The sequence below is a fragment of the Lygodium microphyllum genome, chromosome 18, assembly GCF_053477565.2.
Source record: "Lygodium microphyllum isolate KBCC chromosome 18, Lygodium_microphyllum_v1.1.10, whole genome shotgun sequence".
Classification (NCBI taxonomy): Eukaryota; Viridiplantae; Streptophyta; class Polypodiopsida; order Schizaeales; family Lygodiaceae; genus Lygodium; species Lygodium microphyllum.
Window position 1 is genome coordinate 33,710,040 of NC_141152.1, and position 12,262 is coordinate 33,722,301.

Sequence of the window (12,262 nt, forward strand, 5' to 3'; positions counted from 1 at the left end):
ACTGAATCGACTGCTCAATTAGCGTAGTTAGAGCTCCAAAAAGTCGATCCTCTTCTAGTTTTCCAAACTCAATTTTCAATTTATGTGTTCCATCTTGGCCTGTTACACCTCATACACCAGTAGACCAATTGCCTCCTCCTTTTGCACCTTTCTCTCATCGTAGTCCAAAAGTACCGTTCTCCGTATTGTGCTACCAATCAGACATGGCTTTTTCTTCTCTTTTTCTATTTTTCTCCTGCTTTTTCCTTTGGTTCGATCCCATAATAGCCATCCGAAAAGCGGCCTGTTTTTCCCCCAAACCTCTTTTCATCTGAGTTTAGAACAACCTTGTACTTGCCAAGTTTTACGCAACCCACTCTATAATTTGGAAAACTCTTTTGCGAGTGAAAATTGAAAATGAACACCAAATTTCCTCTCTCAAAGACTATAACTTTATCTCCTTCATCTTTGCGTGACACGTACTAATGCTTAGAGACCATAAACCCATATGTTTCTTCCAACTGCTGCATTGCACAATCAAACTCCTGCAACGAATGATACCTCAAGTAATCTGCATCACCCAAGTCAAATCTTTGTCTACATTTGTCAAAACTATTGTTGTTTCCCAGTACAAATTTGCCATTGGGAAGATGTTGATCTCCCCTGGGAAATTCAATCCATTCAGGGTGGCCAAATTCATTTCCCATAAAGTTTAGATAGCCTTCTCCACCCAAGCTCATTGTAATCAATCGTATCATCTTATGCAGAGCAATACCACGATCAATGGCTGGTGTGGTTGGGCCATCAATGGCCATAAAATCATACATGTCCTTGTCCATAAGCCAGAATGCAATTGTCTTATCTCCAACAAGAGCTTGATCGTGTGCTTCCCGCATAGGCAACACATTTCTCTTTCCATCGCTTGTTTGTAAGTGTATACACAACGTCACCCATTTGCCAGTCTTCATCCTTTTTCTTTGATAGAAGTTCAATCCATTTATCTGGAACAGCCATATGGAGCCTATAATCGAAACCTATGCCACCATCTGCAAATGGGATGGAAAAGACTGGCATTCCACTCACATATTCTCCAACTGTTATAGCATTAGGATAAAGGGCATGAATCATGTCATTGGCAAGCATCAAATAATTGACTGCATCCATATCAGTTGCTAGCAATTAAAAATACTATCATATCCCCCATGTCAACATAGCCAAGGATAAGGGAACTCCAAGAATACTCATTGCGTTGTGGCAAGTAGTCAAACGTGTGCTGAACATCAAGCAAGCTCCCACATTTGGCATACATATCCACCAGTGTACTTCAATCTGCATCTCTTTGAAACAGTTTAGTACTTCCTCACAAAGCCCATAATCGGCATATCCTGAAATAAGTGTAGCCCATGAGACTGCATCTCGAGTTACCAATCTATCAAAAACTCCCTGTTCTTCTACAAGCATGTCACATTTAGCATACATGTCAACCAGAGCATTACGGATAAGGTCCTCTTGCACCAAACCCCTCTTCACTATATTACCCACGTAGAATAAAAGAGCAAACATAACAACTAAGTATGTACAAAGTATCAAATCCCACACACACAACTTTTTGGTGGATTCCACACCTTGGATGCACAGCAGTACGACATCCACCCCCTCTAATCCTGCGCATCCTCCGGATGGGCCAACTACCCATGATCATTATCATCAAGATCCACGTATAGATCAATCTCTTCATTGTATATTTCCGGTATTTCAGCAAGATTATCTGTCATATCATCTGTCTCTTCTATTGGAGTTTCTTCTCGTTGCTCTTCTCTTGCAAATTCTTCCAATGCATAATCCTCATCATCTCTTTTCTTGAAAATCTTGATTCTTTTTCCTCGCAATAGGCACTCTAAGCACTGTCCCATCCAATTCTGTCAGCTCATATGTTGCATTATCAAAGACATGTCTGACTATGTACGGTCCAAACCATCTTTTCACCATCTTCCAAAGTGCAGTATGCTGATTTTCAAGGTTGCTATCAAAGACTAATACCCAGTCTCCCTCTTCTATTGCTCTAGGCCATAAGCGATGCCTGCTGTAAAACTTGTCCTTATTTCTTAGACTAGCAACCTTCAACTTGTCAATAGCTAGTTGAATATCCTCTGGTTTTCTCTCCAACTGCCGGATTCGAAGAACTAAGAGCTCCTCTCTCGTCAAATCCTCCTACCAAGGTAAAACTGACCAAGTCGAAGCACAAGTCTCAGTCGACATAACCAGTTTCTGACCATACATCAACTCTGCGTGCATTTATCCTGTGGTAACACTGTGAGTCATACGATCAGCCCACAAAGCAAATGGTAGAAGTCTCGGCCATTCTCCAATCCGTCCTCTGCATGCTTTGGCTAATGCTTTCACTATCGACGGATGCCCTCTTTCACTCTTCCCATTTTCCTCTGGATTGTATGCTGTGGTTAGAGCCAACTTGATTCCTAGTTGAGAGAAAAACTCCCTAGCTTCATCTGCATCCAATTCACCATGATTTGCAGTGATCTTACCCACACAGCCATACCTGCAGAAAATTTCTTCCAATAAGAACTTACACACTGCATTAGTGGTCTTCGTTCTCAAAGGTCTGCCCTCAACATGATTGGTAAGATCCTCTCTAGCCAAAACAATATATCTCATTTGCCATAGACCCATAGACATAGTAACCAAGTCAACTACCCACTTATAATGAATGCATAGCGGATAGGTCGGATGAAGCTCATCTCGATGACGTACTACCGAATACATCTGGCAGTCTCTGCAAGTCTCTACAAAGTGAGAAACATCTCTATATATGCCTTTCCACCAATATTTCTCCTTGATTTTCTCATAAGTAGCCTACACTCCTCTATGACCAGCCCAAGGACTCTCATGAAACTCCCTCATCACCTGTAACTGTGTCTCTTTATCGCAGACAACCCGCAAGGGTAATCCACCTCTTTTCTTCGGATGCTTCCAAAGAAATCCGTCCTTGAGAAAATAACCATAGGCTTTTCTTTTGATCTTCTTGAACTCTTCATCTGTCCATTTATTTCTTTTGCTTAGTGTACTAAGGTACTTGCCAATCTGCAACCAATCTCCAACATAGAGTTCTTCTATGAAAGCCACAATATCACAGACATGGCAAACATGATCAACCATAGCGGCTGAAATTTTTGCATCATCCTCTTCTGCAAGTAGTGTCTCCTCATCATCATATCTAGCTCTAGATAGCATATCTGCCACTAGATTATCCTTTCCTGCTATATGTTTAAATTCTGGATTTAATGACTTGATGTATGCAATCCATCTCAGCATAGCTCTATCCGGAGTAGAGCAACTCGTAATTATACCTATCAATGGCAAGTAATCTGTCTCTACCACAACTGAGGCTCTAATAAAGTACTCCTTGTCACATTTGAGAGCAGTAACAATTCCCAGTAATTCCCTCTTGATTTGCGGATATCTTCTCTGTCTCTTGTTTAGGACTTTCGCCCCAAACCGAATAGCATACATGTTTCCATCTGCATCATCTTGACCCACAGCCCAACCTATGCCAATTGGACTAGTGTCAATTGTCAATACAATAGGCCTTCCGAAATTATAATCCGCTTTCCTGAGAGTAGGAGCAATCTGCAATAACTTCTTCAATTTCCGCATGGCTTTAGTGTGGCTCTCATCCCAATAAAATTTCTGCCCCTTTCGAAGCAGCTGATATAAACAATCTGCTATGTGTGCAAAATGGGGTATCCAAATTATATAAAACACACAAGCTCCAATGGATCTCCTTACCTCCGAAGTGGTAGAACAATACTCCGTAATCTGGCCTATAGCATCCACCTTCTCAGGTGAGGGTTTCCTGCCATAATACCCATACATATGTCCAACAATGACAACCTCATTTACTCCAAAAATAGATTTTTGCCTTGATAGTGTCAAGTTCACTTCTTCTAACCTGGCCAAAATCTTCTCACAAGCTGAAATATGATCAGCCACAAAGTATCTGCATCCTTGTTCATTTAGACTCTCATTCTTCTCTTCTTCTGCACACCCCTTAATGGGCACATCATCCAAGAAAGTCATGGTAAGTTGAGGTATGTAATCACGAAGGACCTTATGCATGGCATTCATCATATGCGCAACAGAATTAGTAGCACCTTGAGGCAAGGTACACATCCTGACAAGCCCAATAGGAGTTCTCATAGTGGTTATGTCCCTGCTTTCAAAAGCCAGCTGAAACAGATCATATCCCGCATACAAATCACCTAAAGAATAGATGGCACGTCTAGCAAATGCTTCTGCAAACTCATCCACAACTGGACCTATACCAACATTCCTGTTAGTAACTCTGTTTACTGGCTGCATGTCCTGTATAAATCGGAGAGTACCATTCCTCTTTGGAACCCTAAACCACCTATTTGAGTATGGTGCAGATGAAGGCTCTAGGATTCCCATCTTGATTTTCTCATTCAACAAGTCAATTAACTTTGGCAGGTGTGCCTTAGGCACTGGAATAGGTCGAAGGTTCCATGGAATATAAGGAATAGTAAAGATCACCATAGGAGCAACAATATTTGGATTCACACATCCAATCTCATGCGGAAAAAAAGTAAACCCCCTTCCATGTCGCTCAAGCATCTCCTGAAAGCATTGCTTCTCTATGGGTAGCAAGAAATCACCATTTCCAATTTTTAATTCAGCAAGAGTCTCTGCTGAAAATTTATGGAATATATGCTCTAGATTCCTCAAAATTGGCTATTTGGCAGCCCTCTCTATTTGCTGATCACTGTCTGGTGGAAGCGGTACAGCTATCGGCTTCACCTTCTTATCCACAGTTTTGTACTTCATGTCAACCTTGGCTTCATTATGATCCTCTGCATTACTCAAATCTTGCTGTAAATCAACAATTCTACACTCGAGTGGGGATGAATAGCCTCAGCCCTCTGCTCTATGACTGCATAGGAACAACCCTAAACTCTGGATGCTGAAATATTTCAGTAGTAAACTCTGTTGGCTGAAAATTTTCAGCCCTCTGTGTCTCTGTAAGCTGATCATAATCAGCCAGAAACTCTATTTGCTGAATTTCTTCAGCACTTAATACTTTTTGCTGAGTCATCTCAGCCTCTGACTCTATTTGTGACACAAAATCTGCAATTTCATGAAACATGTCCAGGGATTGCACTAATACATTACTGTGACAACTCTACATATCATTTTTCAGCATATTTTCCATCTCTGTCATCGTATCTGCACAAATCATACTATCACACATCCCATCTATATGCTCATCATCCTCTAAAATACCTGCATTTTTCAAAATTTTCTCCTTCCTGCATATGTACTGCATGGCAGCTCTAGGCAACTTAGAAGTCTTCTGATAACTCATCGAACTGTTTGCTGAAACTCCAACAAAACTGGAGGAGAAAACATTGCTACCAGGAGGCGAGTACTCCAATCTCCTCTGCTCTGTACCACCGTCGTCTCGTGAAACAGCGGTACCTAATGAAAACCCGAATCCCTCACAGTGAGCAAAGGTGCATCTCTAAGACTATCCCTGTTTCTAACATGGTTCACACACACAGTCATAAATTGAATTGCTCTCATACCATCTTTACTACGAATTCGTGCATAAGTAGATCCATCATCCATTACTTTTGTTTCCATGCGCATCTCTGTAATGAATGGCTGTCCAAGAATTATGGGATAAGAGCATGAATCTTGCACAAAGAAATGGAAATCCTCCTCTACATCTCCAATAGAAACCCTGACACTGGGATAGGCAGCATACAAATCACCTGTAGTGTTGTTGGCAGCTCTTATATGCCACCCATGCTCTACATCCATAGGCCATCTATTACTTTCATAAACTCCACGAACTATGAGATTAATCTCTGAACCATGATCCACCAAAGCAACATAAGGCACATGTTTCTCTCCAATTTTTACCATCGTTTCTGTAGTTTCCCTAGCCCAATGACTCTGCGAAAAGCGACTACGCAGTATCAAGACAGGCTCATCAGTTTCAACATAATGCATAGGCTGAACCCTCTTCTCTATCTGTGGAAAAACAAAAGCATTCTCAACCATAACCTCATCCTCATCCTCATCCAACTCCCCAATCAAAACTCCCTGTGTATCAGTAGTAGACAATGCATGTCTTTTCCTCTTCAAGACTTCTTGGAACTGATCTTGAAACTCTCTTTTCGAGATGCCCAAAACCTCAGAAATAGTAAAAGTCACCTCACTGCCAAGTATCTTGTCATTAAAGATTTTCTTCATGTCCGTAGATGTCTCAATATCGGACATCAATCTAAACCCTGGCTGCTTTCTCTCTCTAGGCTCTTGCCTCTTTTCTTTCTTCTGAGCATCTTCCATCTGTCGTTCTGGTCCTGGTCTCAAAGACGGTCCTGCAGTAGGTGGAGTAACAAACTCACCCCCTCTAGTCTTTTTAGCTGCATTTGGATTTTCTTCATCCCTCTTACGCTTCTCCTCAACAAGTACATCTGCTCCCTGAGACTTAACCAAGTAGGTATAAATATTGTACTTGTCAACAAGCGAATCCCAACCTGTCTCAGATCTGATGCTAGAGCCTGCACTAGTCAAAACAGTTTGCTGAATTTTTCCCTTGTTTGCCATCTCCATAGAATAAGTCCATAATGCTGACTGATTCTCTCATCCTTTCTCAATCTAGACTCCATATGCAGAAGCATCTCCTCTAGCTGCCACATAAGAAGTACACGCAGCCATGTCATCCACTAATTTCTTCATTCCGCCTTTCCCAAAATTGGTAGCAAGCGGAGCTCCTGTTTCAGTCAACCAGATCTTACCATCTTGTCCCCAAAATACCAAATTCTTCCTCCTTGCATCCTGAAAAGATTCACAATCCCTGCAATGCTGATGGTCTGTACTATCACACCAAATACATCTTCAATCTCTCCTAGGTGCACTAGGAGCACTCCTAGGTGCAGTAGGAGCACTAGAAGAAATAGTAGGCGCAGTCGAAGCAAACTGCTCTTTCAAATTTTCCACCAATTCTGCTTTAGCTGACTCCAGTGTCAAATCCGTTATGCCTTTGATTATGTCATCAAGAGAGGAAGGCACCGACGGAGCGAATGGTTTTGGAGCAGAAGGAGCTGGCATCGGTCTTGGAATAGGAGGAACAGGAGGAGTAGAAACAATAGGCACTGGCATAGGCCAAGAAACTGCCTGAGGAAGAGAAGAAATAACTGAGATAGAAGCAGGCATAGGAGCAAAAGACGGTGTCGGTGTCATAGATCCATTCTGTAGGCAGGTCTTCCATATCCTCCTCTTGGTCAAAGTCGAGACTGCATCCTTGGCATCTTCCCAATCCGTTTTAAGACCCGTAGGCTTCGTGCGATCCTCAAGAAGCTCTCCTAATTCTTCTTGAAGAGCAAGATCTGCAGCTTGCAAGAAAAGCTCAACTTTCTCAACATCCAATGCTCTTTGTTTAATGGCATCAAGCTGACTATACCTCTCTTCAAATTCTCGTATCAACTCTGAAGCAACTAGACCTTTGTTTGGCATGTAGACCCACTCTCGGAATGACCGCCGTGTAGCCATCCCAAAGTCCTCAAGGAAATACTCTTCTTTCAAGGCCTTCTTAAAATCTTGCCAATGTGAATTTTGAATAAAAAGATCAGTCACTTATGCCCTCAAGGCGGGTGTGGCAAGACGAAGGAAATACTTACTCATAAGTCTAGCTGGTACTCCAAAAAATCCCATCTTGATCTCATACGTCTTCAAGTAAGCTGAAACATTACGGCCATCAAATAGCTTCTTCTCATTCTCAACTGCTTCAATCGCCTTAGTCGTGCTGATTGCATTCTCCTGCTCTGAATATAGTTGCCTTTGCTGAGACAACTGTTGTTGATGCAATTGCTGCTGCTGCTGCATATACAATTGTGTCTGCTGATTTTGAAGCTGCATATACATAGACATATTCTGTAAAATCTACTTTAAATCATCTGTTGAAGTACTTGAAGCAGCAGTCAATGATGGAGCCGAAGTAGAGGACAAAGCAGGAATCGTAGAAGAGGCTGAAATTGATGCTGATGTATCTCCCATCCTGAAATTTATGCGACGCTTTCACGTCGGGTTCACCAAAGATGTCGAAGGGTTTTCGAAAGCAAAGTCGCAACCACAAAGGACCTTGACTAATTTCAAGATAGAAGATCAATCAAGTGAGATCACATTTAATTACAACCCTGTTCAACATCAACAGCTTCAGCTTCATAAAGGAAACAAATCTGATTTATAAATTGGCTATTCAAAAACTAAAGTTCTTCACGTCCCTTTTTGCTATTTCAAAAAGAAACACTCTGCAGGTTGTTTGTTGACTGTTTTTCAACCATTGAATACATATTTTCTTCCAGCTGCAATTTAGAGAACAAATAGATCATCACCCCATAGCAAGACCTATTCAGAAGATAATCTGATTTGGGACCATTGCTATTGTACCACTATTTAGAGCCGCAATTGATTCTCTTTCTACTATGCTACTATTTGTAGACATCTATTAGTCACACTAGAGACAGCCTTCCTGTTCCATGTTAATGTGTATTTCAGCTTTTGCCATATTTGCCTTAAAATTCTTTTTCTTCTGCATAACCTCAAGCTTTCTATCTAAGGCCTCATAAACATTGACATGATTCACTTGAGATTTCCCTTCATTATCTTTCTCAACTACAACACATTGCAGTTCAAACTTTCCCCTATGAAGGGAATGCATGGGATCCCATTAGAAGGATGCAATACAAAGCTAAAACGATTGTTTTCAATTATCACAGTTCATCGTAGATCTCTTCCTAAATTGCTCAGGTCTTTCTCATGTTCTCTGTACCTTGAAACAACTGTAGCTGATTGATATAGCCTTGCAACAATCTTATTCTCAGGATCAATTCTATCAACAAGAGGGTTAGTATAGCCTTCCAAGCCAATAGTGAAGAGTACAAGCTCTGCAAACTCACTTGCCCTCCTCAAGAATTCTTGTAATCCAGGGCGCTCTGGGTATCTATTTGTTTTCAGTTTTGTGTTAATATCTGAATTATGAATATTTTGCTCTTCCTCCAAGCGCTTTTCCTTCTCTTGTATTGCCACTCTGAGCCTGATAATCATTTACAGCCATGGCGTGATTGCATTGTGCAAGGATTCTTAATGCTCCTATTTGATGAGAATACCACCACGAAGGATTTTGCAACCTGCCCTTCAATGAGAATGCTGCAAGGACCATTTCTTTACTACCTCTTCCAGCGTTCTCTGCAGGTATTAGAGTCCTTTAGAAATCCATCTGTAGGTTCTCTATCACGGATCTGAGATCAGGATGCTCCGTCAAAACATCGACTTCTTTGTCAAATCAAAAGTTGAAGCTTATAGTAGGCCTCTTTTGCATGTCCCTCTACAACACAATATTGAATCGATTGCTGAATTAGCGTAGTTAGAGCTCCAGCAAGTCGATCCTCTTCCAGTTTTCCAAACTCAATTTTCAGTTTATGTGTTCCATCTAGGCTTGTTACACCTCATCCACCAGTAGACCAATTGCCTCCTCCTTCTGCACCTTTCTCTCATCGTAGTCCAAAAGTACCGTTCTCCGTATTGCATTGCCAATCAGACATGGCTTTTTCTTCTCTTTTTCTATTTTTCTCCTGCTTTTTCCTTTGGTTCGATCCCACAATAGCCATCCAAAAAGCGGTCTGTTTTTCCCCCAAACCTCTTTTCATTTGAGTTCAGAACAACCTTGTACTTGCCAGGTTTTACGCAACCCACTCTATAATCTAGAAAACTCTTTTGCTAGTGAAAATTGAAAACAAACACCAAATTTCCTCTCTCAAAGACTATAACTTTATCTCCTTCATCTTTGCATGACACGTACTGATGCTCAGAGACCATAAACCCATATGTTTCTTCCAACTGCTACATTGCACAATCAAACTCCTGCAACGAATGATACCTCAAGTAATTTGCATCACCCAAGTCAAATCTTTGTCTACATTTGTCAAAACTATTGTTGTTCCCCAGTACAAATTTGCCATTGGGAAGATGTTGATCTCCCCTGGGAAAGTCAATCCATTCAAGGTGACCAAATTCATTTCCCATAAAGTTTAGATAACCTTCTCCACCCAAGCTCATTGTAATCAATCGTATCATCTTATGCAGAGCAATACCACGATCAATGGTTGGTGTAGTCGGGCCATCAATGGCCATAAAATCATACATGTCCTTGTCCATTAGCCAGAATGCAATTGTCTTATCTCCAACAAGAGCTTGATCGTGTGCTTCCCGCATAGGCAACACATTTCTCTTTCCACCGCCTGTTTGTAAGTGTATACACAATGTCACCCATTTGCCAGTCTTCATCCTTTTTCTTTGATAGAAGTTCAATCCATTTATCTGGAACAGCCATATGGAGCCTGTAATCGAAACCTATGCCATCATCTGCAACTGGGATGGAAAAGACTGGCATTCCACTCACATCTTCTCCAACTGTTATAGCATTAGGATAAAGGGCATGAATCATGTCATTGGCAAGCATCAAATAATTGACTGCATCCATATCAGTTGCTAGCCCAAAATACTGTCATGTCCCCCATGCCAACATAGCCAAGGATAAGGGAACTCCAAGAATACTCATTGCGTTGTGGCAGGTAGTCAAACGTGTGCTGAACATCAAGCAAGCTCCCACATTTGGCATACATATCCACTATTGTACTTCGATCTGCATCTCTTTGAAACAGCTTAGTACTTCCTCACAAAGTCCATAATCGGCATATCCTGAAATAAGTGTAGCCCATGAGACTGCATCTCGAGTTACCAATGTATCAAAAACTCCCTGTTCTTCTACAAGCATGTCACATTTAGCATACATGTCAACCAGAGCATAACGGATAAGTTCCTCTTGCACCAAACCCCTCTTCACTATATTACCCACGTAGAATAAAAGAGCAAACATAACGACTAAGTATGTTCAAAGTATCAAATCCCACATACACAACTTTTTGGTGGATTCGACACCTTGGATGCACAACAGTACGACATCGATGACTTTAGACTGTGTGTGAATGGTCTTATAAGATCTTTAGTGTGTTGTATTCACTTTAGTTATGTGTTATGGAATAATAAAGAAAATGAGATGAGAGCACATTGCTCCTCTCTGTTGCTCCAACCCTTCTCTCTGTCTCTCAACACTCCTAGCAACTAAGTTAACACAACATTATTATGGATACTACCAATGGCTTGAGCATTGGAACTCAGCCACCCATATCCATTTCACAAATTGAAACAAGCATAAAACCCAATAAACCTTTCATAAATACCCAAAGAATCTAGTGCCACTGACTACCACCTTAGGATACGCTCACCCACTTGATCACAAGCAATGATTTGTAGGTATGGAAGGTCTTCAACCACATTACAATGAGAGAAATCGTAAAGAGATACCCAAGGTGTCGAGTAATCATAGCAAAGATGCTTCTCATTTGTGAGACTCCTAGGAGTAGTTAGGCTTTGAAGTTATGATATTTGGAGTCCTCATACAAAGAGTCATAATGAAGGTGTCCTAAGTGATAATGCCAAAGACGCTCCTCATTTGTGGGACTCCTAGTAGTAGTTAGGCTATGAAGTTAAGAAATTTGGAGCCCTCATTTATCCAATGAGATAGAAACTATGATATCACAGTATAAAAAAATAAGAGCAGAGATGCAGATGTCTAACATACCTAGTTGACATGTTTACTTTTGCATGAAAGTTACGTATACATGCGACCCATAGAATGACAAATGATAACAGAAATGCCAACTTAAACAGAGAAAAGAGTGACATTCATGATTATAAACACACATTTACACATGTTTTCATTTTAAACTTTTGACTTTCCTCTTGTTGAACCAAGAGTAGAACTTAAACAAAAACATCACACACACACACACACCTACACACACATGCACGCGCACACACGCAGACGCACACGCACACACACACACACATGCACACGAACACACACACGCACATGCACATGCACATGCACATGCACATGCACACGTACATGCACACACTGTTGGAGGGGTTTTTGTCAAAAGGTCGAATCCATCGGGGATCAGACGTAGAAGGAAGTAGAGATAGGAGATGGAAGAGAAGATAGAGAATATCCAAGTGGTAAACACTACAAAAACAAATCACAATGAATTGAAACAATATGTATAGAAAGAAACTGGAATCTTCGCACTACTCAAAAGCAATATCCAGGCATTAATTCTCC

The 12,262-nt window shown here is 41.1% G+C and overlaps 2 pseudogenes; both read right to left on the reverse strand.

Moving 5' to 3' along the window:
* Window positions 1-224: 224 nt before the first annotated feature.
* Window positions 225-9,623, reverse strand: LOC148020739 (1,4-alpha-glucan-branching enzyme 2-2, chloroplastic/amyloplastic-like; annotated as a pseudogene).
* A 19-nt stretch (window positions 9,624-9,642) lies between these two features.
* On the reverse strand, window positions 9,643-10,767 carry LOC148020740 (1,4-alpha-glucan-branching enzyme 2-2, chloroplastic/amyloplastic pseudogene; annotated as a pseudogene).
* Between the last annotated feature and the right edge of the window lie 1,495 nt (window positions 10,768-12,262).